General features: G+C 34.2%; 1 long non-coding RNA gene across 7 annotated transcripts in view; it reads right to left on the bottom strand.

The window, feature by feature from the left end:
• LOC125281477 (uncharacterized) overlaps positions 1-26,153 on the bottom strand; it is a 438,012-nt gene that overhangs the window by 231,773 nt on the left and 180,086 nt on the right. For 2 of the 7 annotated variants that reach the window (XR_008957338.1, XR_007188741.2), the window contains exon 1: positions 13,694-19,696. The exons of 1 other annotated variant lie outside the window; for it this stretch is intronic. This is a non-coding gene — a long non-coding RNA (uncharacterized LOC125281477). Of the gene's footprint in view, positions 1-13,693; positions 19,699-26,153 lie in introns of those variants that run through there. 4 more of the 7 variants (XR_008957339.1, XR_008957337.1, XR_007188739.2 and 1 more) reach the window with 4 other exon arrangements.

Here is a 26,153-nt window from a genome sequence, read left to right as displayed (position 1 = left end):
GATCCTCAGAAGTTGTCAATTTCATTGGCTGATAATATTACAAAAGGAGAATCAGAGTGATTTTTCAGAATATTTAAGCTTCAACCAGCTGTTATTCCTTTGCGAAGTAACTGAATCATCAGAAGATAAAAGCTCCAGACACAGCTTTAAGAATCTTCTTTTTTTTTCTTTTTTTTCTTTTTTTAAGATTTTATTCATTCATTTGACAGAGATAGAGACAGCCAGCGAGAGAGGGGACACAAGCAGGGGGAGTGGGAGAGGAAGAAACAGGCTCATAGCGGAGGAGCCTGATGTGGGGCTCGATCCGTAACGCCAGGATCACGCCCTGAGCCGAAGGCAGACGCCTTAACCGCTGTGCCGCCCAGGCACCCCAAGAATCTTCTACACTAAGGAACTGAGCCATGTTGAGAAAGGGAAACTCAGATATAAATATTCATTTTATTAGGATCATTCATTCATTCATAAATTCAACATGTATTGATTAAGCATCTATTATATGTCAGTTCCTGCTCTGAAACAGAAATAGAAATGGTGCCAGATATATTATCAGGGTAGGTTTCACAAAGAATATCATTTAATGCCTTTGTTGAATTCAGTTACCTTTTTCAACAGGCTCATATGGCAACTAAATGTTCATTTTTCATAGAAAGTTGTTCAAAGAGATTTTTGCTGGCTTTGATTTATTTTTTTTCTTTTAAGTACAGCAAAGGATTAAAACAAAACAAAACAAATCTACTATCTCAGTTAACCTATCTTAGCCTATTTTCTGTTTTTCACATGCTGGCTCATTACTGTTTAATACTCCCAACAGAGTTTTAATCTTCATGAGAATAGAAAAACACACAAATATATTCTAAATAAGGGTATGGATATGCGTATCCCTTGCATGAAGGTTGTTAGCTGACTAACTACTTTGATTACAGATCGATTTTTATTATTCCAGGGTAAAGGTAGGTATTAATATAGTATAGTCTACGGATATAACATGTCCTTTGTTCATCTTTTCTTTGCTTGAATCACTTGCCCAATAACTTGCACCCATTAGAGACTGGAGGAACATAGGTGTGAAAGGCCTATCAGTTAATTTGCAACATTCCCTTTTAAAAGACTATTTGGTTTTATTTATTTATTTATTTATTTATTTATTTATTTATTTATTACTATTTGTAATCAAAACAATGAGTGCAATAGGGTGGGATAATCTATATCTCTTTAATCCTTTAAAGCTTGAATTTTGTCTAATTTTTTAACACAACTCAAATGACAAACTGGTCATGCATCAGAATGGAATATTATTTCTTATCAGTGGGCATCAGGGCCTACAGAGAATACAGAATAAATAGTTCTGAAAGGGCAGGAGAACTATCTTCCACATATGGCAATTTTCTTACTGGGTTTGGGTATCACTGTGGTCCATATTGGCCAGAATGGCCATTTGATTTTCTGTAGGCTAGCATTTCTTACAAACAAGACAAGGAAAATTTAAAGAAATATCATATACAACCAAGTCCTCCCTTCAAAAGAAAACTTATTGATAAATTACTTTCATAACTATGATTACAGAAAAACAGCTACTGTAGACAGTAACCTCTGTACATCAAAAACGTGTTATAATTAGTTAGAAATTTTATACTTTATCATTTCACATAAAGTCTAGACAAAATAAAAATACATTTAGCTCTTTCTGTTATTCATTGTAAATATAAATTCATGTTCCCTTAATAAAAAAAATAATAATGCTGGGAAAAAATGTTTACCTATTAATGTACTGCTTCTTGTTCTATATCAAACTAACAAATGAAAAAATGTTTTCAGAATATAAATATCATAGTTTCAAAATAAATTACTGTTAATGAAAAAGTCATATTTATTGTTGTTTTCTCCAGATCTTTGTATACCCACCAAAAATAACCTGAGATTTAGACTATTCCAGATAAAAATTCCAAAGCATAAAGTAATTTCCAGGAATTAAGTTTATCTTAGCAAACATAGGTAGGTAGGTGTAGGTGTATGTGTGTATATATATATATATATACACACACATTATATATATACACACATATATATTGAGTATAAATATGTACTACTACACTAATAAATACATGTATTATATTCTACTATTTTTTACCTGTATCTCTGCAAGTCATGTTAGTATTGACTAGGTAGTGAATTAGAATACTTATTTCTGATAACCATGGTATAGCAGCTATATTAAAACAAAGAGAATTATAAGAAAATAGAAATAAGGACTGATGATCTAAGTACTATAAAATCTTCAAGATAAAATTGCTTTCCTATCACAGCGAGAAAAACAGGTATGTGTTAATTGAGGAGTAAAAAAAACCTGACAACTTCTCGTGAAAAGTTCAATGCATTCTTCACGAGGAAATGGCCATGAAGTTAACATATTTATACAAGGATACCTAAGTGGAGGCACTTTAAAAATATCCTGAAGTAATTCTGTAGTTGTTTCCTTCCTGATCTCTACCTATTTCTGATGAACTCAATGTAAATAAACATTTGCTTTTCCAAAATCAGCTTCTTCCTCTAAGGTAATTCCTTCTGCTGTTCTCAAATCCAAGCTGTGAACCTGACCTTCTCCACAGTGAGATCAGGACAACTCCATCCATTTTCACGGGTCAGTAAAGGCCAATTGTTACAAGGTGACATCCTGAGTTAAAGGGAATGATACTTTGAAGTCAACCAAAGATATACAGCATGGTAGTCTGACAAGCTAGTATTTTTTAAATGTCCGCATTAGTTTGTTTATTTGGGGACCTCTAGACAGTGTATACATTAAAAAACATGTACTTAATACCTCAGATAAAATTATGGGGAAAAAAGCCCTGCAGAAACAAACTTGGTTTTCTCTTCCTATTAAATGCAAATACATCTAATTAAGCAGAAGCACAGCAGTGGAATTTTATAGTGTCCATTACACGTTTGAATTGTGAACAGGCCATTTATGAATTCATCTGAGAGGGGAGCTTACTGCCAGCTGGTGTCAGAAATGGAATCATTATCAGGCATTGTATAGTTGTCAAAAATAATAACAAGCACCATTGACCTTGGCCAAATTTGAACTGGTTATTTAAAAACAAAAATACTAGAAAGTAGTATTACTGTTCTTGGGGGCTTATAATATCTTTAAAATATAACCCCCAAGAAACCTGTAAAACAAATTGTTTGTGATTTATTGTTACTAAATTTCTGGATTATAAGGGAATTTTGTAGTGCAATAAATATACAATTAAAATCAGTTCTCTTAAAAAAAAAAGATTTTGATAAACTATAGTAAGCTACTTGCTCACCCTGGACTTCTCATATCAGGTTCCATTATTTACAGAAATGTAGTTTCTTGTAATAAAAGACAAATGATTTAGAGTGGAAAAAAATCCCAGGACAGGTCATAGATCAGTCTTTCCTAGCTATAGGATACTAATTATTTCACTGTTTGTGGGGCGGGGGGGGGGGGGGGGGGTTGCGTGTGTGTGTGTGTGTGTGTGATAGTTTCTTCTTCCCGCAGTTAACGTGTGTATAGTGTGATAGGGGTTTGTAAACTACATTTTAATATACTACTTTAATGTTATTTATTTTACTTAAAGCAGTTGCTTATTAGTAAGTGTAAATAATACCCAGATGACAACCCTAGACTGTTTATCAATACAGCCAATGTAATAAATATATTCATTAGCACTTGGGGGATGCACTCAATAAAAACTTTTAAATAACTCAATAGGCGAATTGGATAATAATATCTAAATAACTTAATCTTATTTTTTTCTACAATAAAAACCTTTTGAATTTTTATTAGTAATATTTGTGTTTTCCTAGTCAAGTAGATTACCTTAAATTTGAAATCAGAGTCATAGGAACTGTGGAACTATCAGAAATAATACAGAAAATGGTAACAAAAATCTCTCCAAAACAATCCCCTTACTTACAAAGAAGTCTTTATCCTTATTGTCAAAATATTAGATCTTATTTTGCTTGCATATGAAATTATGAGGTTAAATATGTTCAGAATTGTTTCAAGTTTTTCTTCGGCAAAGATTAATTTATCTTGTTTTACACCAGAACATTTCAGCAATCTACAAAAACTTTAAAAAAAAAAGGATCGATAATTGAGTTTTTAAAAATGTATACTTGGGCAACCTATAATGATAGTTACATATATGTGTAATAAATAATAAAAGCAAAGGAATAGAAGTCAAAAATTTAAATATTTTAGAGACAGTTCTTCAGCACCTACTTAGAATAAAACATACTAAATCTCATTTTCAGAAAATATTTCCATGAATAACTCAGGAATATTGAGTCCTCACTTCCCATGGTTCAAATATGCATGAGTCAGTTATCACATAAAACAAGTATTGCTTTTAATGGCTTACTTAAAATGATCCTATTTTCATATTTCATCTATTAGAGAGAAAAACTGACTACTACCTTTTTGGCACCAGATGTACATTTTAAAAATTATGTAAAAACACAACAACAACTGGAAACAAACTGAAAGTATAGAATGGCTAAATGAATTGTGCCATATTCACATAAAAATATTATAAAAATGAACAACCTACTGGTATATGTAAATGGAAAATCACATAGACAAAATGTTGAGAAACATAAGCCAAACAAAAATGCATACACGGTGTGTGATTCTATTTATATATAAAATTAAAGAAACTGGTAAATCTATCAGTAGGGTATGATATATTCTTCTGGAGTGTTGGAAATGTCTATACCCTGATCTGTGAGAAGATTACATGTTTATGCATATAAGTACATATATGTAAAACATTCACCCAGCTGTATGCTTAAGAATTGTACATGTTAACTATTTCCATTTAAAAAAAACAGCTTTTAATCTCGTAAAGAAAGAAAAATCCAAAGGACTATCTTCAATAGAGTCTTTTCAGAAAAGATGCTAAGTGAACGTATCAACAAAACTCATTAAAGGATTAGAGTGCCCTAGAATATGTATCATAGACAAAATTACAAACGAGAAACTTTTAATAATATGGCTTTACAGAAACAATAACTCATGGGGAAGTTTATATTCAATTATATTACTTTTTATTAGCCTTTCTATCCTTAACAATGAAGCTAAATCCTCCTTCCATTATGTTTCCATACCACTAAAGGTTTTTAAAATAAGAAAAACATAATATTTGTTAGCTGGGTATAAATGACTTTATAGGCTAAGAGGCCATAAGCTAGAAGGAAGATCTGCATTCAAAGCGAACCCTCTGGGAACTAGTGGTGTTACCATGAGCAAAAAAAGGCCATTTTTCCCCAAGTCACCATTTTCTCCTGCAAAAAACGAGGGAGTTAAAGAAATATCATTCAGTGACCAAAGCTCCAAAAGCCAAAGAAACAAATATTTGAGTGTTGGAAAAGTGATTTTGAACCAAATTTTTCAGTGTTCACAAGATATTTTGAACCACAATATCAGCATTACATGCAACTTAATTGAAATAATATGAGTAATTTTATAAAAGTATATGTTATGCCCATATGTTTCCCAAGTTCTTTCAAGTTTTAATCCTAACAACAGAGGTTAGAAATCTACTGTTTTAAATAGTTACCAACAATTGGTCTATATAGAAAGTTTCTTTCGGCACACCATGTGATATAGACAAATGGTGAATTTTAAAGAGACACGGTTGGTTGTGTAGTGCGGAACACCTACTTCAGAGCAGCGAAGCACTTTGGGAAGGATTCTGAGTCTTTGCTCCTTGGGATGCCATAACAGTGCACTGCTTGGGAGCAGTGGATGGTTAGCAGTGGCCGGAGGGAAAAGTCACAGTGCCTTTGGCACCTCTTTGGTTTTAGTAACATATATGTTAACAAAGCAAGCTAGTGAAATTTCTTGACTGAGATATTTCCCCCTATTGTGTTATTCCACAGGTCTTAATATTTTAAGCCACTGATGGGCAGAAGAGCCTCACAGTAGAAATGCAGTTGTTTCCCATATATATTATTATTTACTTATTTACTTTTTTTCTGGAGAAAAACTGCTGATAACTAAAAGTGGTTCAGTGGTCACTATTTCTTAACTTAGAACAATATTAAAAGTCCTTCAAATATTGAAAGTACTTACTCTATAAAAAACCTGTGTATCCCACTACCCTCCATCAAATGGCTCATTTTAATATTTCTTTGTTTAAGAAAGAGCATTTAAGTCAAAAGGTTATAGTTAATGTTCCTAATACTCTCAAGGTCAAGATCATTAAATATGTAATACAATAGATAACAGCATGGTGTGGAATGCAAAAACACCACTAACACAGGTTCAAATCCTGACGTCAACACTTACTAGCCCTGAAACTGGGAAAATTACTTAAGCACTTTGAGCCTCCCATCTGGACAATAGGGATAATTATCCCCACCTTTGATGGTTATTTAAAAGATTAAGTGAGATGAGATGTATGAGGAACTGTACAGGATCTGAACCACTGCATCAGTGACTGGGTATGTATAACACTTTCAACGGCAGGTCTCAGTTACTTGAAAAAATGTTGTAGACAGGATAAAGGGTGCCATCAGCATACTAGTAACAAATGAGTCAGTTTTCTAATTACCTCCAAGGTCAGATTTTTGAAATTCTTTTAGTAATACTCTTAGGAAAGCAAACTATTGTTGAAATAGTAATGGGTTGATTATAATAAATCTCTGAGCTTACACAGGGTAAAAGCTCTTTCACTCCCTGGTCCAGGGTAATCCCTTACCTCCCACTTCCCCTTCTTCCTCTAACCATCAACATGCCGTCCTGAAGAGTTTTAGAAAAACTTGGCTATCCCTAGCTCCAAAGACAAGAAGTCTATTTCAAGACCAGGAAAACTTGGTCAAGAACAGGTCTCTACCTGATGGAATATTAACAACAGTAATTTATCATTATTGAGTATGGAAGTAGCTCCAAGTAAAATGCATGGATTAAAAAAAAAAAGCTGATTTCCCAGAAATGTAGGTTGATAGTCGTTGCTTATAATCCAATACACAAAAACAGTTTACCACGATTCCCTATTTTTACCAATGAACGTACATTTTACTCTTGATATTTTCCTTATCATTAAGCAAAGAAATTATAAAAATTTCATACACACATACACATGTACACATTTGCACAACATCTCATGAACATGCATACACACATATACACACACTTTTTCCAGCTATCACTGAATCATGTGGCACATCATCAGGGGTAATATAATACAAATAGCATAAAGGCACAGAATGCATACAGTGGGTCTAGACACTGAATCATCAATTTTCACAAACTTGCTGTAAGTTTTGGTCTGGTTATAATTTCCAATACTTCAATGGTTCTGCTACCTAAATAGAAATTGTCCCAGGTATTCGTAAGTATTAATTTCCTTCATCTAGTAAACCTAATAATGATGCTTCCAATCCAATTTAAAAACCATTAAAATGTGTGACTTTTAAACCCATTATAATTTAGCTCATTTCTGTGAAATTTAGTTTGAAGAAAGCAGCTGTGCATTTGCACATCTGTAAATTACTTTTAATTGCACTTTTCTCAAGTGAGAAAGGAGAAGCTTAACCTATAATGCAATTTGTATATCTGACCACACAAATGCTACTAAACACCTGTGCTTTATGTATAATTTCATTTTGTACTACATAATCTCATCTCACTATTAATCCAGACTTACATGTGATTTAGCTACTCCACATTTGATCTTGAGAAGACTTTAAGATGGAAGGTGGAGACTGTCAGATATTTGATCACCTTAAGTTATTTACTTATCTAAGATGAGAGAACAAATTTCATAGGTAGACATGGCTACTTCTGAAAGCAAAAAATGTACAAATACTATTACATTCATTCTTAATGACTTAGATATTGAAAATTAAGACAAATTCCAGATATGAGGTAGCTTGATAACTTACATTTTATCCGAGACCTATTCAAGCAATAAATCAGCCCTTTGTCTTATATCAGGCATTTTGAACTACTGATTAGCAAAGTCAATTACTGCCTTCTAGTAACAAATAGCAGTTTCCAAATTAAATTTGTTGGCACAAAAATATGTCAATAGAAAAATGTTATCATTCCATAAATATTCTGAACTGATTATAGCTGTGTCTCATCTGCCAAAATCACAAATCATTCTGTTTCTACATTCTTGTTGATTCATTTCCTGACAATTGAAGATGTTTTAGAAATAGCTAAATCACACTTGAGCAGGAATTTTCTGTGCCTCAACCTTTTTGAGTGTCCTACCTGACTGTATTTAAAACTGACTGTTGACAAAAAAAAAAAAAAAAATCTCTAGAGAGTATCTATGAACGGTGGACTCTAGGAATGGAGAAAAAAGAACATGTGATCGGGTTAGAATCCACCAGAAGAAGCAATGGCAACATACATATAATTTTCAAAAATTGCTCCACTCACAGAAAATACACGTCTAAATCATCATGCCACATGAAAAATGTAATAGAAAAATTTTAAAGAAATGCTTTTAAACAGTAATCTGCAGATGACATCTCAAATAGAGCTAAAGTTTATCCCACAAGTTTAATTTCAGGACAACAGCTTCTATCATTTATATATCTTGGATACACGATATATATTGATACATATATTACTTTGAACACAAAACAATTTACAAACTCACACATCGAATATACACGTCGTACAGTTTTGAGCAACTCGACCTTTCACACGCAACTGTCTGCATTCTTCAGGAAAGTGCCCAGGTTTAGGGAAGAATGAAAAACTAATTATGCTTGCTAAGGCTGACTTAGCTTGGTTATTATGCTGATTTGGTCATCTGATTGAGCTGACCTACTCAAACTGTGATTTAAAAAAAAAAAAATCACCATCCACAGAACACTGCCTTTGCCAAAGAAACCCCAACCCCACACCTTCCGCTGAACAATAAGAATGAATGTGTTCTGCTGCAACCCCTGTCTCTAAAAAATGTCTGAGAATAGCGATGTGTAGCTCTGAAGGAAGACTAGGGGGTCTAAATTGGGAAATGACTGCATGGGCCATAGATCATACAGACGGGGCCACAAACATCCTTTTGCTGCCCCTTTCTCAGCTGTTCCTAAGTGAAGAGTCAATGAAGGTTGCTCTTAGAGTCCACTGTCTATCTTTCCAACTTGTTGTTTATGTGTGAATAGAAAGTTGTGATTAGTTGCTATAAAAATACACCACGTCACTAATCTCAATCTTATTTTCTATTTTAGTTTTTTAACTGAAGTCCGTAGAAAGCCCGTTTATTCCTCACGTTTCGATAAACATCCAAAAATACAATCGCTCCTTTCAAAATCTCCACAAATAGTGAAGTAGTTGCTAATCACAGGAGGGAAATTGTTTTTGAAATATTTCAAGCATTCCGCCCCACACACAGGTTGACCTCTTCTGTTAATGGGAGAAATAGAAAGTTAAGCCACCACTTAGCCTCACGGTATTTTTAAAAAGAACTATTATGCAACATTTCAATGACAGCAAAGAGGAGGCAATTATAAAATTAGTAAATATTAATAGTCTTTGAAGCAAATGAAGGAATTCCAGACTTTCTATAAATTAGTATTTATGTAAAGCCAGTAATAATCAAGTACTTAGAATCACTGCCCAAACATGTAAATGACCACTAACTGAAGCCGAATATTCAGTGCTTTAAATGATCCCAATCATCAGATTTGATGTGATTGTCTATACGGAGTCAAACACAGACTAGATTTCATAAGAAACTCAAACTTTTTGCTGATTTAGAGCAACATGGAATACGAATAAACTTAGAGCTTCCTGCTACACTTTCTAGCCTATTGCTCGCAAGACAGATACCTCAGGAGATGGGCAGATACTCAGGTCAACAAACATACCTGAACACATAAACAAGAGAAAATTCAGTTTTTTTAGAAAAAATTTTCAGCACCCAAAAAGAGATTCCTTTGCTGATCTTGACTTTGAGAGGAGAATAGGCAGACAGGCATAAATCATTATTGTTCAAATATATAATAGGTCAGGTTGCTGGTAAAATAAGCCCTACCATGTTTAAAAACTATATCACATAGCAATATTTACTTTATGATAATTTAAAAATCAAACCAATATTAAGCGAAAAAAATGCAACAAGTGTAAATCAACTTCTTTTATATGAAAAGGACTTCAACTCAGAGAACGTTATTCTTTTATTTACTCTTAACTACATTTAAATCAAAGCACATTTAAAAATTACTTAGTTACCTAATTTATAGTTACATGTTGGGCATTTGGAAATATGATAGTTAAAATACTGCACTTAATTCTATGGAGAAAGTCTTACAAAGGCATTACAAATTGTAATTATTCTTTTAATGTTCAACATGTATTGCATTAACGAAATGACAAAATATTCCTATCGGCCGTTTACATGAAAAATACCTCCTTTTATTTTGCACATACTTTCTCCAAAACAACAAAGGTTGGTGTCTCACGTGCTTCACTTACTTACTTTTGTTATTGCAAATCCAAGATCATCTCACATATACTAATCTTTTATGGCAGAGGTCAGTGAAGTTGTGCCAAAATTCAATAATGATGTTCTATCTAGTCTGGCAACACGTTTATCTCATCGCTGGAATTTAGACCATGGAGAACAAAGCATTTCATTTAAATGATGAAACACTCATCAAGGATGCCCTCTTGCAAACACTACTCACATTTTAAAAATTGTGGATAAAATACTGTAGTTGTAAAGCCTTCTTTTCAATACAAAATTAAAGTTAACAATTATGTAATATCTCTTTTAATTAGGGGACAGAAATCATTTTATGTGCCTGCTGCATAATTGAAATAAAAACTCTGTCACACTTAAAATGGTAAAGACCCATAATCCAAACTGACAAATACAAATGAATTTCACTTTTTCTGAAGAGTGAAGAAGTTTCTACTTGTAATATGGAATAGGTTTTAATATTCCCAAAAGGACGGAAAAAATGACAAATGAAACAAATTATTTAAGCTGTTCTTCACAAATAGATTTAACAAAAATATTAAACTATATTTATTTTTTAAAGTAATTTGGATTCTGAATATTGTTTTTAAAATGTCAACTCACCAAAGAAAATGTAATCAGTATTTTGCATTTATGGTCCCAAGTAAAATTAGCTGATAGTTTTGCCAAAAAGCCTATACCATTGAAATGCTCAATTACAATTCATAGCTATAGCAGAAGAAAGTAAATTCCTTAGGCTTTTTCGTAAAGAGTATAACAAATTCTCCTCAATACTTAACTTTTTCTACCTCAACTCAAAAATATTTTTCGGTTAATCATGTACAACTAAGTTTTTCCTGAACTCACAAACTAACATATCTGTGTGCTCTAAAAGTTCTATATTTTATGGCATTTACTTTGCTATGACCTCTAATTAACCAAAAAAAAAAAGAACCTAAAATTTTTAGTAGAAAAATTTTTAGTATATTTTAGAGAAATATTCTGCCAATTGCAAATAAAGATTGATTTAAAAATAACAGAAAAATGAAAACAGAAAATAATGTTATACATATGAGAGCTAAGATTACAATAAAAATAGAATTCAAAAATGATTTTTAAGTCAGAATTATGCTGAATAAGACAAGCGATCTTATTGTTCTTGCACCTGTTTGATGATAGTTAATGATAATGTGTTTCTGTTTTTACCCAAATTTTGAAACATTATGTATTAATTCCTTTTTGAAAGATATCGAAGTTTGCATTAAATGAGAGTTCCACTGTGAACTCACATAGAAGTACAGAACTTATCCAGGTAAATTGTTATAAATAGTAGATAGATATTACCTTTTCCCAATTTTTATCATCTATATATTTTAATGTTGACTGATATAATTTCAAACACTCCTTGCCTCAAAGCAACTAGTAGTAAGGTACATACAGGATCATAATTCAGCCACAACAATACAAGGCATTTTTAATATAAACACAAATTATATGTAAACATAAATTGATCTGAAGGAAATCAAGATACATTTCCTAATGCTAAAATTTACTTAAAGTTAATTTTCACTTTTTTTCTATGACCCAAATTAGCAACGTTTTAGACTGTGTAATAATAAGGGGAAGTTAAACATACTGATAAATATATGAAAAACATACCTAACAGGACAGCTCTAAATCGTATTTCTTTAAAGGGGGAATAATACTAGTTCTCATTAATATTTTAAAGAGAAATATGGCTATTTTAAAGTAAAAAATAAAGTTTCACTCTAGATTACTTTAGACTAACATATGAAGCAAAATAATATTTAGGACAATGATAATAGGATTTCTTAAAAAGAAACAAAGCAACTGAAACCATTCCTACTTTTCTTCTTTTAAATACTCTGCAGTGTATCTATTTTTAAAGTCTAAAGGTATTGCTGAAAACGATTATATAAAATCTGAGGTTGTTAATATCTGATTACTGTAGTATTTCATCGCAACTTAAGAATTTAACTCTTAAAATACTGGAGTATAAAATAATGTATCGGCTGACATGACCAAATTCAGTTATAGTAAAATCAAAATCAACAGTTCCAAAAATTGAGTGTAAGGTGCCTTTTAGCTTCAGAATTTCTTTCATGAAAACAAAACATTTTTTGTTGCAAAAAGCAATTGAATATAAATATCTAAAGTTATCCAGTCATGTATATATACCAAACATTTCTTTAAAACACTTGTTAGAAATACTATCAACATGTTAATAAATTTTTAAAATTATAATTGTTAACATTTTTTAGAATCCCAAGCACCACAGCATTTAGAATATACCAACTTCCTAGTTAAAAAATGTGAAGCTTAATTGTGCGTACAACGAAACTTCTAGAAAACTTCATTACTTACTGTTCACTGAGTATTACTTACAGAGATTAACAGTTTTAAGAATTCATCTGTTATTTATCCTGAAGTGTTTTGAATAACCCTTTCGTACTGTATACATCTCAATGAGATGACCACCCCTACTCTGGTCTGCTGAGAAAAACAAAACAAAACAAAAAACGGTAAATTTTCTTTCAGATTGTTCTTGTTCTAACCTATTTTAGGTGGCCACAGCAGGAATTCATAATGATAAAAACCAACAATATCAGGAAATTTTTTTACGTGCTTGTTTCATATTTACTGTATAAAGTCATTTTGACATGCCTACACAACTGGTTGTGGCAGCTTTCAGACATGATTTCTAATCAAAAAGAAAAAAAAAAAGAAAAAAAGAAAAAAAAAATTGCTCCAGGTTCTTTACAGAAAGCTTGCCGCTGGGAAGTTGATTTTGGCCAAGTGCCAAAATCATGTGCAAAGGGGCCTCATTAGGGATTCATGGCAGCCTTCAGCGCTAACAAAAAATGTGACCCAACAGGCTAAATCAGCGACTAAAATTAAAAAGTAAGAGACAAAGACAACTTACTTAATATTCCTTCCAAAGCAACATTAAACTTTTTTTGGTAATTAAACCCTTGTTAGTCTAATGCAGCGTTCCTCTGTCCTCAAATGATTGTACAATTACTCTTTAAAACTTGTCAATTTCCCTTCTAAATACACTTTCTTTCTGTGGCAGTTTACAAAGATTTTGCTATATAGTAAAACTCTATATCCACTATAATCAGTTCAACAGCAGAAAACAAAATTGTAAAAATGCAGACCACAGTATTTCCTTACGATTTACACAAACAAACAAAAAATAAGCAAACAACAGTCAGTACCTTTTAAACTTCTACAAAAGTGAACATGCACTCTCCACAGTCACGTCGATGGTGAGGAATCGTTCTCACTGCCCAACTTTTCCCCCAGAAAGTAGATTTGATATGCAGCCTTACCTAGATGTCTTCTGGCTTTTCTGCAGATCAAAAAGTTTCCTGCCTAAGCACACAGATATTCTTTCACAAACCATAAAGGCCCTTTTATGAATCCAGCACTGTAACAGGCTGCTTTCCACACCACGTTGAGAGCCCAGTGCGTCAGCTCTCAAGATAAAATACATTACTAATACACAATTAGTGGGAGAGGTTGTCTATTGGAGAATTTATCTTAACGAAAGAAGGAAAAAGAAGGTCTTTTTTTCTTTTTCTTTTTTTTCTTTTTCTTTTTCTTTCTTTCTTTTTTTTTTTTTTTTTTTTTTTTTTTTTGGAAAAAAGCAAAGAGGGTGCGGTCAGATGTTAGCTTTTGCCTGAGAAAAGGGCCCTACACTGCACTAGTACCTAAATACTAGCAGAAGCTGCCTGGGAAGAGAGCCAATGGAAGGACTTTGTTTGACCCAGCTGCCAATCTCCCCTGAAGCCGTGCGCCAGACTAAACACTCACACTATTTTAACTCAAATCAGGCTACAGCAGCTGTTTGCTTTCCGGCTCTGAGCTCTGCACCCACCATGGCCTGTGCAGTTCACCCGGCGCGCTCTGCTAGCTGCCTGGCTGAAATCTGTTCCGGGTTGGGATTTGTCATTGGAGAGCAAATTTTAACCCTATTCCTCATGGTAACTATGCACTGTGTTGTTCAGCATTTGGACCTGGTAATTTGGGATCATTTTATGATCTTTTAAGAGAAGAGTGATATTTCATACCATAGAGGAGAATTGAGATTTGAAGGATTCATGCATTTCTTTGAAATTCTAAGCCTAAACTCTTCTGGTATGTTCAAATAACACTAAAATAGCCCTCGTGTGTAACAGTAACAAGCCCCTTACCATGCATCTCTAAGAACAAAGATGGTACGTCTTCACCCTAATCCAAACTTCTTCAACCCTGGCAAGATAGCAAGTTGACATCACAGGACTAGAGAGACTCATAGCCATTCAAAGAGTTAGTACTGACTTCTTCACGCTCTGGAAAGTTCCTCCAGGAGCAACACTGAGGCACACAAGTAGTTTGTTTTCCTTGTATGAAAATGTACCAAGTGGCCCAATTTACCTTTCCTAAGTTTCTAAGCTTATTCAGCTATTAGGATGAGTGTAAAAATTATATCTTGCATTGTAAAATATTAAAATTTGCCCACTGGCAGTCTAAAGTGGAAAGGAAAGAGAAGTTAGTCAGGGAAGTACAATTTCAGGAATCATCACAATTATCTGAAGTATCAGGGAGAAGATCTGATAACGAAAATCACTGCATCCTAGATAGGAGCCAAGCATCGAGTATGAGGAGAAAATAAAGCAGTTTTTTTAAGTCGTTCAACCCATAGAAGAAGGAGAAGTTAAGAGGAGTATGATAACATGGCCATCACCCAGTTATCCTTACTTGTGACCAAATTCCCAATTTAGGGACAATGGTGGTGAGAGAAGACAGCATCTTTTCATTTAGGGATTTTAGTCTTGCTGTTGCATTGGGGTAGAAAGATGCGTCTTCATTTAGGGCAAACAGCCAGTAAGACTTCTTTTATTTTTAACTTAAATAATTTAGTTCACTCTGTAGTCAGAAGATGAGCAAAAAAGAAATATTTTTCAAGTACTGTGAAAGTATGTCCAGGAATGTTTTCAAAAAGTTTTGAAAGTCTTCTGTTTTAAGCAGAGTTTACTTTGTTTCTATTCCTGCCCCCAAATGATATGTCTGTTTTCTTATATTAGAAACTAGATACCTAAATTACAAAAATTGTTATTTTATAATAAAATGTTATTTCCTCAGATGGGAAGTGGTGAATATGGTTATAGAGAGGTTGAACTATTAGGTTTTTGGGTGCACATAAACTGAAAGACCCAATTCATTAAAAAATGCACATCAAGATAATATTGTGTAACAGGTGGGTTACTATCCTTATTTTGACAATAATACATGTATAAACCCAAAAGATTCCCACTGGATCTGGTTTTCTACATAGCAGAGTGTAGTTTGATGATCAAAATTCTTATGGAATCAAATAAAATGCGGGGAAATGATTTCTTTTGTGTCCTTTTCATTCAACTCAAGAAAATATTCAACACGTTTCTCTGAATGGTCTCTTACAATCTACCAAGTATATACTGACTGCTTCCTGCTCTGGAAAGTTCCTCCAGAAACAACACTGAGCACAGCTATACAATGGGGAACCTATAGTAGCTTTTGTTCATCTCAGTAATTACTTCTCTTATACTGCGTTCTGCGTTTCCGTCTTCTCCTTAGATGCCTGAGCATAAACTGGTTAGCTCACATCATGAGTGTTATAGGCTGAATTGTGTTCTTTCTCCCTCCTGCATTTCATAGGGTGAAGTCCTCACTGCCAGGACCTCAGAATGTGACTGTATTTGGAGATAGGAACTTGAAAGAAATAATTTCGTTGAATGAGGTCATTAGGCTGTGCCCTGACCCAATACGAGTAGTGAGTGTCCTTCTAAGAACAGATTAGGACACAGATAACACAGAGCGGAGATCATGGGAAGACAGAGGAAGAAGTCTATCCAGCCAAGGAGAGGGGTTCAGAGGAAACCAAACCTGCAGGCCCTTGATCCTGAACTTCTAGCTTTCTGGGACGGGATTGTGAAAAAATAAAAAGCCATTCAGTTTGTGGTATTTGTTATGGCAACCTGAGGAAATGAATATAACGTCTAAGTAAAAAGGAAAGAAAAATTGTCTTAATGTTGGAATACAGTTTGTATCTTTACTCATGTGTTTCATTTTGTCCAGGAGATGAAGGAAGTGCACATTATTCCTATCTTCCAGAAAAGAGGAAAAATTACACGTATGCTGAAGTGTTAGATAAAAGCCATACATGATGTTACAAATGAAGGACAAAATAACACAATTGCCACTCTCCCTCAGTACTTCTCGTTTCATATATTGAACAGGAATATTGTGCTAAAGTCATTGTCTGGTACAGAGTAAAACAGCAGGTGCACAATTAATACTCACAGACATTACAAAGAATTATGGAATAAATAGGTGCTGAGCTTTTCCTTTAGAACAATAAAAATGGTGTGTAAACCTTTGATTTTGCAGACAGTTTTGATGCAGGAACAATTATAATCAAGCCCTGATAGGTGAAATTTCATATCAAGAGTTGGAAACACAAAAGATTAGTCTTTGCAAGGGGAGAGTTCAAATAACTTTTATAAAGGGAAGAGACTCTAAAGGAAGAAGAAAGAGAAATGTGGATGACTTGTAAGAAAGTCTGGAGAAAGGTGAATGAAGTGAGACTGAAGGTAATCAAAGATAAAACAAGTCAAGGGTTAGTCAGAATATCCCCAACGGAAACCATATTTGCCCAGATAATTAAGGGATGGACACTCCACTTACATGAAGTTGGAAGCAGCAAGATTACAAGGAGAAATGGATTACTGTAGGTCTACTTTTGTCATTGAGGTAGGCAGAATTTTGAGATGACCCCCCAAGATTCCCACTCCTTGATGTACACTTATATAATGCTTCCACAGAGGTTGGGCAGAGCCTGTGACTATGACGTAAATATGATGAGATAGCTGCTCTTGGTTAGGTTATCAATCTCTAAATAAGAGTCAATGAGGTCTCCATGTAAAGTTAGTAGAGGGAGAAAGAAGAAGCCAATAGTAAATGAACACACTTGACCAGAAAAGATAACGTAAAGGTGATTGTAATTACCACTGCGATAAGACACTGTTTTACCTCGTGACCATTTCCACTAGCTGACACGTGGATGTGACCATTCATTCATTTTTTGATTCACTCTTGCTCTCAAAAAGTCTATTTAATGCCTACTTCGGGTGGGGCACTGGGCTAAGTGTTGTGTAGGATAAAAAACACAGACCCAGAAGTCATGTTCTGGATGGTCTAATAAACAAACAGGAAGGCAAACAGCCAGTTCTAAAGAGAATGGCACTGTGTTTGTTGAGCGCTTCAGAATGCTGAGGTGGTAATGTCCAATGGTTTTGTGAATGTGATAGAATGTTACAAAAATATTGATAATTATTACATATTCAAGTACGTAAAATAAAGGAGTTACTGTGAAATACTGTGAATATGTCATGAAAAATGACATATTTTTTGTCCCCCTACAGCACATGATGTCATTGTCTAAAAGTACCTATATATGTCATTGCCTGTGTGAAATTATGACTGTTAGCTTCTCTTATCTTTTTTGGTAAACATTTTCCTTATTATTTTCCATGCTAGCTGAAACCAGAAAGACCATGGACCTTTTTAAATGCTAACATTTAAAAATAAAATTCAAGATATAATCATTGTCCACAAAAGCCCATTATTAATCCAAAGTAAATTGCAAACTATACTATAATGGCTTTCTCTTTAAGAAAGATATACTGCTACTAATAACACAATACTTTGAACACCTGTTTCCTAATAAAAATACCCATAAAACACTGAGAAACAATTTCAAATAAATGTTAAATGTAAATTGAATGTGATCATGGAAAACACAAATTATTATAAGGAAAATGTTCTTAAATGACCATATATATATTTTCCATGAAGATCCTTAGCAAATTTTTAAAATAAAACATAATACAACATACAATTCTTAAAATAGAAAGTTGTTTTTTTTTTTTTAAACTTCTTACCTGGGGTAGCAAATGGAGGTGCACACAGACACATAATACAAATAGGAACTAACGAATGTGGTGCAGTTAACAAATGTGGAAAGTTGATAACCCATTCTTACTAATCTGATTAAAATTTCAAATGACTTCACATTTCCACTGTAAGTTTTTTTTAGAAAACCCATTTCCTGCTTCATTCCATTCTCTAGATCTATAAATCTGGTTTTGAGTGAATCTCTGTAGGTATTTCTGTATTTTATAAAGTATATTTGATTTTATTTTTTAAAAGATTTTATTATTTATTTAAGAGAGAGAAGGAGAGCACAGATGCAGAGGGAGAGGAAGAGGCAAACTTACCGCTGAGCAGGGAGCCTGGTGCAGGGCTCGATCCCTGCAGGATCTGGGATCATGACCTAAGCTGAAGGCAGACGCTTAATCGACGGAGCCACCCAGGCATCCCTTATCAAGTATATTTTATAGTTTCAGGAGAATTAAGAACAATCGAAATATACACAAAAAGACATAGATAACATGAATAGCCCTATATCTAGAAATAAATTGAATTAATAATCAATAATCTTTCCCCAAAGAAATCACCAGACCCAAATAATTTTACAAGTGATTTCTACCAAACATTTAAGGAAGAAATGATATCAGTTCTCCACAATTTCTTCCGAAAGACAAAATTAGAGGAATGCTACTCAGCTCATTCAACAAGGCCAGCATTACTGTAATGTCAAAACTAGACTAAAAACAAAAATTACAGGCCTCTGTCTCTCATAAACATAGACACAAAAAACCTCCATAAGATATTAACAAGTCAAATTCAGCAATGTATAAAAAAAATTATACACTTTGACCAAGTAGTTATTTATTCCATGAATGCAAGGCTGGTTCAACATTTGTAGAATCAATCAGTGTAACTCACCATATCAACAGACTAAGTAAGGAAAATCATATGACCATATTAACTGACACAGAAGACACAGCATTTGACAAAATCCAACACTTAGTCATGGTAAAAATACTCACCAAACTAGGAATAGAGAAGAACTTCCCTAGACTGATGAAGAACATCTACAAAAACCTACAGAGAACATACTAGCTGCTTTCTCCCTAAGATCAGTAACAAGACAAGGATCTTTCCTGTCATCACTCCTCTGCAACATTATATAGGAAATCATAGCTAGTGCCATAAGACAGGAAATGGAAATAAAAGTATGAACATTGGAAGAGAATAAATAAAATTGTCTTTATTCATAGGCATTAGGATGGTCTATATAGAAACATCCCGAAGCATTAAAAAAAAAAAAAAACTCAAGCAGCTATAGCAAGGTTTCAGAATACAAGGCTAATAAACAAAAGTCAATTGTCAGTTAGAAGATGAGTAAGTTCTGAGGTTTTAATGCACAGCATTGTACTTACAGTTAAGAGTACTGTATTATACCTGTGAAAATTGCTAGATCTTAAATGTTCTCAACACAAAAAAGAAATAATTATGTGATGTGATGGAGGTATTAGCTAACACTACTGTGATAATCCCATTGCAATATGTAAGTGTATCAAATTAACATCTTGTACACCTTAAATTTACAGTGTTATGTATCAGTTATATCTCAATAAAGCTGGTTAAGAATACATTAATTTTTTAAAAAGCCAACTGTTCTCTTCATCAGCAATATAAAATTAAAATTTGAAAATTTAAAAATACCATTTATAATAGTATCCAAAAGTAAATTCTTTGGTATAAATATACCAAAATATGTATAATACATACAATTGGAAAACTACAAACTGTTGATGGAAAAAATAGAAGATGATATAAATACATGTATGTTTTTGCTCTGTTAGCTCAGAGGGCCTCAGATGCAAGGGTTCCACCCAGATCTTGGTTTCTAAGACCACTCTCCAATAAAAAATAAACCTAGGGTTCCAATGGAGAAATGCCTGATTCCAGGACTTGGCAGGAAATATGCAAAACAGGCCCAGAACATCTTACAGTGCCCAAAAGTAGGTAAGTGACAAAAAATAAAAATAAAAGATAAACAGTGATGAAGACATATCAAAGGGATACAGGAGGCAACTGAAAGAGGTCCCAATGGCTAAAAAATGATCTGAACTTGGTTTATAATCCAAAGCACAAAATGAATACCCATGAGGTACATACTGATATAAACAAATGATTTTATCTATAAATAACTTGGAAAGAATAAACAAATATCTCATGCAGAACAATTCCAAATAATATCTATCTATCTTTTTTTTTTTTTTAAGAATTTATTTATTTGACAGAGAGAGAGGGGGAGAGAGAGCACAAGCAGGAGGAGCGGGAGAGGGAGAAGCAGCCTCCCCGTTGAGCAGGGAGCCTGATGTGGGACTCCATGCCAGGACCCTGGGAGCATGACCTGAGCAGAAGGCAGATGCTTAACTGTCTGAGCCACCCAGGTGCCCCTCTACCTATCATTCTTAAGGAGGTAGAGCATGATTGCCTACTCTTTAACTGTAAGTTGAACATAGTGACTTCCTTCCAAAGAGCACAATATTGAAAGAGAGAAAAAAAAAGGTAAATTTACAGTGGAGAAAGCTGACAATCACTTCTACAAGCCCATTGAACAAGGTTAACATCAACAATAATAAGTTATTTTGATAGTGTTCAACTTTGCTATCAGGTGATAGGTATAGCAATTTACCTTTGTGGTCTTCCTGCCAAAAAAGGTACCACACCAGTGTAAACATAAGAAAAATATCATCCTAATTCTGACTGAGAGATGTTCTATGGAACAACTGGCCAATAAAGCTCAAAATTGTCCAGGTCATTAGAAATAAGAGGTCTATGAAACTGTCCCAACCAAGAATAGCCCAAGGAGAAATGACTATTAATGTAATATGGTACCCTGGATGGTATCCTGAAACAACAACCAAAAGAGAAGGCATTAGAGAAAACCTGAATAAAGCATGGACTTGGTTCATAATAATGTACCAATTGTGTCTGACTGATTATGACAAATATATCAAACTAATGTCGTGAGAAACTGGATGTGTGGTCTACAGGAAACCTTTGTACCATCTTTGTAAGAATTCTATAGATACAAAAGTATTCTAAAATTAAAAGTTTATTAAAATGTGCACTAGAAAATTATTTTAAATTAAAACAATGATTAAACATTTCAGGGATATGTTATGCAATATTTTCTTAAATGTGGAAGTAATGACCAGAAAGCAATTCCTGAGAAATATATATTAAAGGAATATCAACTACTCTTTTCATGTCCATGACACTGTTTCCTCTAGTTCTTTTTTTCCTTCTCATATATCTGATTTTGTTTTCAATACTTTAAATGTAGGTGTTACTCAAAAAAAAAAACACCAAAAAACCAAACCAAAAAAAAAAAAAATGTAGGTGGTTCTCAAGATTCCCTCGCTAGCTTTTTTTTTCCTTTTCTTACTGAACTAGGAAATCTAATTGACTCGTACAAATAGGTTGATAACCTCTAGATCTTCTGTGCAGACACCTCTATAGTGTCCAGATTCCATTTTCTTTTTTTCTTTTAAGACCTATTTATTTATTTTAGAGAGACAGAGCATGCACACTAGTGGGAGTGTGAGGAGGGGCAAAAGGATAAAATCTTCAAGCAGACTCCCCACTGAGTGTGGAGCTGCATGAGTGCCTGGATCCCACAGCCCATGAGACCATGACCTGAGACGAAACCAAGAGTCATATGCTTAACCAACTGAACCACCCAGGGGCTCCCCTCCAGATTCCATTTTCTAAATGCCCACAGGCACTCCATCTCCATTCCTAAAATCAAATTTATTATTTTGCTTTTAACCTGCTTCTACTCTAAAAGCCAACCATTCTTGCATGCCAGATAACTGGAGTCAGAAGAGAGCTCATGAGAGCTCAAGAGTTTCCCAGTAAAATACTGGGCCAAGTGGAAAAACACGGAATACAAAACTATAATTGAAGAGAAAGTTCTCAGCAAAAAATAATAAATAAAAGACTTTAGTGGGGGATCAAAAATATTTATTTTGCTCCAGCAAAGAAGAAGGGGAAGAAGAAGAAGGGGAAGAAGGGAGAGAAGAGGAAGAGGAAGAAGAAGAGGAAGAAGAGGAGGAGGAAGGAGAGGAGGAGGAGTGGTGGAGGAAGAGGAGGAGGAGAAGAAATCATGAAAGACAAATTGGTCAACAGAAGTAATTAAAAATGGAAAGATCATTCATGGATAATTAATGGTCCTTAAGTAGCACAACAAATAAAAAAGTTAAAGGTAGCAAAGATAGAATAGAACAGAATTTTCTCAAGCCTAATGCCAAATTAAATCATTGTTTTCTGGGCACCTGGGTGGCTCAGTCGGTTGAGTGACAGACTCATGATTTCGGCTCAGGTCACGATCTCATGGGTAGTGGGACTGGCACTGTGTCAGATGCCCCTATCAGTGGGGAATCTGCTTGGGATTCTCTCCCTCTGTCCCTCCTCCCACTCCCACTTTTCTTTCTCTCTCTCTCTCTCTCTCTCTCTCTCATTTAAATAAATAAATAAATCTTATAAATCAATCAGTCACTGTTTGCTTGGCAAAACTGATGGAGGAAGATCCAGACCTACGACACTCTAGCCAAAAAAGAAAAAAAAAGTTTTAATTATAATTTTGAAGGACAAATCTTCCACTATCAAAATAGAGAAAGATGGGGCGCCTGGGTGGGGCAGTCGTTAAGCGTCTGCCTTTGGCTCAGGGCGTGATCCCAGCGTTCTGGGATCGAGCCCCACGTCAGGCTCCTCCGCTGTGAGCCTGCTTCTTCCTCTCCCACTCCCCCTGCTTGTGTTCCCTCTCTCGCTGGCTGTCCCTGTCAAATAAATAAATAAAAATCTTTAAAAAAAATTTAAAAAAAATAGAGAAAATGTGTGTGTGTGTGTGTGTGTGTGTGTGTGTGTGTGTGTGTGGTTATCCACACAGGAATAAAAATGGGTCGTTCACATTATTTCTCTACAATGTGAAAAATTAACAGTATCTATATTTAGGGCACATTCATTTTTTAATAAAAGGATTCCAATGATAGAGATCAGAGGTGAACTACACTTGCTTTAAGGCATTGGAATTAGGTAAAAACCAGACACAAGCCAATCAATGAATTGCATTCTTTCAAAACAGGTATTGTTTCAGAGTGTCTGGACCACCTAACCATAATTGATCTAGCCTCTCATTTAAAAAGGAGGCATGAATATCTGGGAGTTATCTTTTGGTAACTATGAAAGAACCAAGCTTTGGGGATTAAACTGGTATCATAGAATACAAAAAGGAGAGAGAAGATAACTAGCACCTTGATATTATTAGTTAAAACACAGATTTAATCCTACCCTACTTATAACTGTTTTCAGTTATATACATCATTAAATTTCCCTATTGTGTAAGCCAGTTTGAGTTTATTTTTCTTCTTCATGACATGGAAGGTATTACAGCTGATAAGCTAGACAAATTTTGTTTAATTTGTAAAGGCAATATAAAGATATTTTAAATGTTCAAAAACTAAGATTATATTATTTTCTAGAAAATTACATAAAACATGCTACTTATAAAAGCTGAATCAAAATTTAAGTGTCCTTGATAGATGAATAGATACAGAAATATATACATAATGGAATATTATTCAACCTTAAAAAAGAAGGAAATCCTGCCATTTGTGACAATGTATATGAATTTGGAAGACATTATGCTAAGTGAAATAAGCTAGCCACAGAAAGAAAAATACTATGTGCTCTCACTTACATGTGTAATCTAAAAATAGCAAACTTAGTTTGTTTCCTGTAACTAAGAGGGTTGCTGGAGGGGAAAGGGATGGAGGGATGGCATAACTGAGTGATGGACATCAAGGAGGGCACGTGATGTAACGAGCACTGAGTATTATATAAGACTGATGAATCCCTGACCTCTACCTCTGAAACTAATAATATATTATATGTTAATTGAATTTAAATAAAAATGTTTCAAAAATTAAAAAAATAAAAAAAAATATTTAAAAAATAAAAAATAAAGTAAAAATAAAAACAAAAATGTCAAACTTAGAAAAACAGAGGGACGAATATGGTTGCCAGGTGCTGATGGGGAAATATTGGCCAAAGGGTAAAAACTTTCGTTATAACATGAATCAGTTTTAAAGATCTAACCTACAGCATAGTAAAAATAAATATGAATGCATTGCATACTTAAAATTTGCTAGGAGAGTAGATCTTAAGTGTTCTTGCCATACATACACACAGAAAGATAACCATATGAGGGGATGGATATATTGATTAGCTTGATTGAGTGCTGCAATCATTATGCAAGGTATACTCATATCAAAATACCACACTGTACATCTTAAATATATGCAATTTTAAATTTGTCATACCTCAGTAAAGCTGGACAAAAATAAAAATAAATTTAAAAAAGGACTCAGTATAGAGGCCTTTCTTACTCAACCTGGATGCCAAACTCCACATTTGGATTTGGAAATCTTCCCTAAGATATTATACTTCTTTTTCTCCTTCTCCCACACTTAGAAATAGATTTATTATGCTACATTCCTTATAACACAATGTCAGATGACCACCTAAAGCAGTAATGATATGTTCTACCCTAATATCTGCCATATCCCTACTAGCCGTAAGAACGGCTAAATTACTTATTAATCTGTGATACTGTGCCACAATTCCTAGACACAAAATTCTTTTACTTATTTTTTCTTTTCCATAGGGAAAAATGTGTAAAGCACTACCATGATAAGTGAGGATCCAATGGAAAGCTTACAGATGCAGATATTTTTTGAGAAACCCCAATTTATACCCTTTAATGGCAAGTACTTATGAATGTTCCTCTTATACCAGAAGTCAGCCGAAAGGCATGGAAGAAAGCATTCAGCAGAAGCATGGCTTGCTGACACCTTGATTTTGGACTTCTAGCCTCCAGAACTGTAAGAGAATAAATTTCTGTTGTTCAAAGCCAGCCAGGTCGCTGTACTTTCTTACGGCAGCCTTAGTACATCCATACACATCTTTATCTCGAAATGTAATCACAATGGCTTTTATTGTGGGTTCTCCGCTTTCTTTCTAAGGTATGTGCTTTGGGCTCACAGAAGTTGAACTTCTTGGGGCGCCTGGGTGGAGCAGTCCTTAAGCGTCTGACTTCAGCTCAGGGCATGATCCCAGCGTTCTCGGATCGAGCCCCACATCAGGCTCCTCCGCTAGGAGCCTGCTTCTTCCTCTCCCACTCCCCCTGCTTGTGTTCCCTCTCTCACTGGCTGTCTCTCTCTCTCTCTCTCAAATGAATAAATAAAATCTTAAAAAAAAAAATTGAACTTCTTAAAGGTGTACAGTTATTACAATTTATTTTTAGAATCTAAAACAAAGTAATCACAATAATAAAAACTGGATTTGATATCTTAACACATTCTATATATTCTAATAATAAGCTGTCTTGTGTTAAAACTTGAAGATAGAGATAAGATTTATTGAAATGGAATGCAGGTCTCTTGGGAAAAAGGCATTGATGGCAAACAGACTCGCACTTCCATCTGGCCAGCCCCCAGCCCTTTCACCACAGCACCCCCACACATGAACCATATTACCGCTCAAATTTAGAGCCTTCAGAAGAAGTCTGAAATGCTCCATTGTGGGCACGAAAAGCCCGTGATAGTCCTGATGTATCTAGTCCATACTCCACAATGCCCTTGTGAAACATCATGAATGGAACGCTGATGAAGT

The sequence above is a fragment of the Ursus arctos genome, unplaced genomic scaffold, assembly GCF_023065955.2.
Source record: "Ursus arctos isolate Adak ecotype North America unplaced genomic scaffold, UrsArc2.0 scaffold_4, whole genome shotgun sequence".
NCBI lineage: Eukaryota > Metazoa > Chordata > Mammalia > Carnivora > Ursidae > Ursus > Ursus arctos.
The sequence above is the reverse complement of the archived record's forward strand: the minus strand, read 5'-3'. Positions and strand labels throughout refer to the sequence as shown.